The 4,188-nt window shown below is 42.4% G+C and overlaps 1 long non-coding RNA gene across 1 annotated transcript; it reads right to left on the reverse strand.

Moving 5' to 3' along the window:
- Nucleotides 1–517: 517 nt before the first annotated feature.
- On the reverse strand, nt 518–3,945 carry LOC309517175. The gene is made up of 2 exons (XR_014213167.1): nt 3,147–3,945; nt 518–846 (listed from the first exon to the last, which is right to left on the reverse strand). It is a non-coding gene; the product is annotated as an uncharacterized lncRNA (long non-coding RNA).
- Nucleotides 3,946–4,188: the final 243 nt, after the last annotated feature.

Here is a 4,188-nt window from a genome sequence, read left to right on the forward strand (position 1 = left end):
AGCATACCACAAATAACTGCTTGATCCCACAGCAGCAAGAATCATGAGAAAAGGCATGAGATCATACTTATATATGATGAAAAGCGATGTAGGAGATAAGCGGTGGGACACAGTGGAGGCCCAAAGTGATCAGAGTGGCCTTTTCACCCTCAGGAAGGAAGGAATCCTGGTGGCAATCCAATGGTGACTTGTGAGCAGGTAAAACAAATATTTGCTTATATAAAAGGACTTCTTCAACTCCGCCTTCTTGCAATCCTCTTCCCTTTGCCCAGACCTACCCTGGAAGATTGGGGACTACCTTGAGAGGTTTCTTGAGAGGGATGGAGTCCAGGACGGGGAAAGTGTAGCGGGCTGCTGAGTGTCGGAGTGGATGGTAGCAGAGGTTTGTTGCCTGAGCAGAAGTCTGCTTGTGCAACAATGGCATTCAATATCTTAATTCAATTGGGTATCCGTTCTTACATCTAAGCGAAATTCTCCTACTATAGTCTATATAGTCGTAGATGAATTTATCTCTTGCACATATGGTGACTGGAAATTCAGATGAGCTCAACATGGCACCAGTGTATGGGCGGCCAGAAAAAGTGCAGATGTTTTTAAGATCTTGGTCTGAGACATGAACGAAAGTGCGTTCGGGGATGGGAACCAGGCCTCTTTTCTTGATTATATACTCGCAGTAATCTTTGACTTGAGTCCTCGGGTAATCGACATACTCGTGTTTGAAGGATTGGAAGTCCCAGGAGGCTTCAGTCCCCAGCACCATCCAGGAGAGCAAAACCAAGAGCAGCCATAAAGGACAGGGCCCCTTGGCAGCCATGGCTCACTGTGGCTCTTGGTGGTTGTTCTGTGCTGAAAAAACCCGGAAACAGTGTAAAGTTCAACAGAGCATTTTCATGCTTTCCCCTTTCCCCATTTATTATATAACCCACTTCCCAGGAAATATCAAGGGAAAATGTGAAAAGGGCTATGACAGCCTTGTTCAAATTGTAATCCTAATTCCCTCATTAGGTAGTTATGAGGCTCCCTAACACTGCCTTCACACACTGCCCCATCTACTTCAGTACTGTGATACCTCAGAAGTCAAACAGAATCCTTTCCAGAACTCCGTTTGACTTCCAAAATGTTCAGAATCGAAGGAACAGCTTCTGATTGGTTTCATGAAGCTCCTACAGCCAATCGGAAGGTGGGAAGTTGCATCAGAAGTTTGGGTTCCAAGCAGTGTTCGAAAACTGAAACACTCCCTTCCAGGTTTACAGCATTCAGGAGCCAAAATGTTTGACTCGCAAGGCGTTCGGATCCAAGGCACGCCTTTATTGTCTAGCATTGAGTTGTGGCCCTTCCCCATTCCCATCTTTCTTCCTCCACCCCATTTCAAACCTTGAAACTATAATTTTATTGACAGGCAGATTGAAGAAATGAATAAGACTAAGTTCCAGAGACTAATAAGCACCTCAAAAATCACACAAAAATTAGCCTCTGCAAAGACAGTGAATGACACCATTATTCTTCATGTCACCACAGCAGAAATAAACAGGCGAGAGTTCCCCAAATTAGCATACTGAGATTCCCTAAGTGCCAAACTCTTAACCTTAGTCAGAGTGTGGTGGTCTCCTGAGGTAGCTAATTCAGGTTGTCATGAAATAATAGCAATTTATTGCTTTTATTGCCAATGTATCTTTATTGCCAGAAAGAAGAAACAGTGTTTGACTCCCAGGGCAGCATAAGTACAACCAACTGAAAAAAAAGATAGTCCCTATCAGGAAAAAGCAGCAATGCAAAAGCAAGCTGCAGGTGTCTGGAATGCAAAACAGGATGTTGATGTCTGGGACTGTACTATTGGAAAAAAGGGGCAGTCTATTCAGTGTACTGAGCACCGGATGTTAGCTCAGAGTGTCATCTGACCTGTACTGGAAGTACAGGGGTGGAGTAGAGACTCTACTGTTGAGAGACTGGAGAGTTCAGACACGTTTCTCTGTACTGCTGGAATGACAGAAATAAAGAGATGTAAATAGATTTCTGTCTGTCTCTTTCCCCCTCCCTGAGGGTAGCAGGGAGGAGGGTGTGTCCCTCTCACGCTGAGTGGGATCGCCGATTTGTGACCTTGCCTGTATCCTGCCGGGAGACGCAGATGGGAAGGTCAACAAGGATCTCAAGCCGAATGCCTGGAGTGAGGCCAGTTACCTCTGACTGCGGCTGAGAATCCTGACATCCCCTACTCGTGGCTGCAGATTGTAATGATACAAAAGGACAAAGGGATGAGTGAAGAAGAAAAAGACAGACCTGTGTGCCCATCCTTAAAGTCAAACAGACGAACTAAGAAATTCATAAAATTTATTCAAGTCAGACCCTAATTTCTCTTTTTCTATATTTTCTATATTATCTATTTCTAGATAAATGTAAACACCTTTGAAATGGGCACCTTTCATGACTGTAAAATTATCCTAAATCTCGGAATGTAGTTTTTTTCCAATGAAGCTACATTTCCCTATACATAGAACTTTACTTCCTACTTTCTGCTGTTCATACCTTCTCAAAATGTACATTTGTATATGAGCATACTGGGCTTCCTTGTACAGGGGTGGTGTTACTTACATGACTTAGTCTTCCTCCATAAATTAGACAAATTCTGCATATAGCAATATTTAAATTCCGGAGAAAGCATTGTAACCTAAATTTCTGCATGGCTGTTACATGCAGTCATCTCATCAGCCTTCTGTACTCTGAATTGATGCAGCCAATCCACAGCTCAGCCACCACATCTATTGTCAGAGAGCTTGTGCTCAAAGATGATTGGCTGCCAGTGAAATGCAGGTAAAGAATATGACTGCCATGACTAGAACTTAGGAAAAGGAGTCACACAGAGGTTAAATATTTATGAATATATGCATAGAGAAATAAAATTCCAGCGGGGGTGGGGGGGAATACAAGGAGAAAAGTTTTGTTAAACATGGAAAAGGTTTATTCTATCAAAGACAGGGGGAAATTGAAATCAAGTATGGAAGAAAAGAAATGACAGACAAAGTTTAGCTATTCAAAAGTTGGCTGATTTAAAACCCGCCTGCAGTTTGCCTTCTAGGCCACCTTTCCCACTCCTGAGCAAAAGAATGAACATAGCTTCGTAGATGAGCATGTCGAGGTCTTTTTCTTACCTAGTGTAATAGAAATTGGTCTCCCAAAGAGTGGATCGAAATATCTTCTTTCGCTCGTATGCGCCTCTGAGCATACTTCTGGAAGAGACACCTTATATACAGAGAAGTCAGCTTTAGTGGATGATGATACGTGGAAAATTGTTACTGGATGTCCTGGAACAAAGGCTGGGAACCTATTTTTCCCCTAGTAGGTGATGAAAATGAAGCATCATTAGTAGAAAAATATGAAGGTCTAATTGCTAATTGGTCTTGAATATTATAGTAGTTCCCATATATTGTTTTACTGGAAGGATGCATTCTGTAGCCAACAGGTTGATGGTATAGCTGATGTCTATATTCTCGCATGAATATTTTTACTCACTCCAGACAGGCATATTACATCATGCAATGCATGGGAAAGTGTTCACCCACCCATATTGATCAGGGCTAATCCTGATTCTCTGCAGTGGATACAGTGCTTATAGCATGAATGTTTCCCCTTGTTATTAAAGACTCACAGGAAGACCCAAGAGGCAGATATCTTCTACTTAGGGGTACCTCTGGATGCTTCGCTGCCGCTTGAGGCTAAGGTGGCATCAGTGGCACAGAGTACCTTCCATTGACTTCAGCTGATGGCCTAGCTCTATGACTATCTGGACACAGACAGCCTAACTACTGTTGTCTAAGCTCTGGGAACCTCTAGGTTAGATTACTGTAAGGTGTTCTACTAGAGCTCTGAAGACAATTCAGAAACTTCAGTTAGTGCAGAACTCGGTGTCCAGGGCAAGATTCTTCGGTCATATTACACCAAGCCCAACTGCACTCATTCCCAGGCCCAACTCATGGGATGGGGGATTATTTATTGTTCTTTTTTTTTTTTTTTTTGGTTCTTATTTTCAGTATCTGTTTTGTGTTTTTTATACTGTATTCCTATGCATTATTATTGTATGAAGATATTATTTCTAGAGGTAAAAGCTGTATCCACCACCCAAATCATAAGTTCTACTCCAAGGCTTTCCAATTAAAACAGTTGACGCGCATGATTAACTCATCTTCAACTCTG

This window comes from Podarcis vaucheri (genome assembly GCF_965113315.1).
Source record: "Podarcis vaucheri genome assembly, chromosome: 13".
Taxonomy (NCBI): domain Eukaryota; kingdom Metazoa; phylum Chordata; class Lepidosauria; order Squamata; family Lacertidae; genus Podarcis; species Podarcis vaucheri.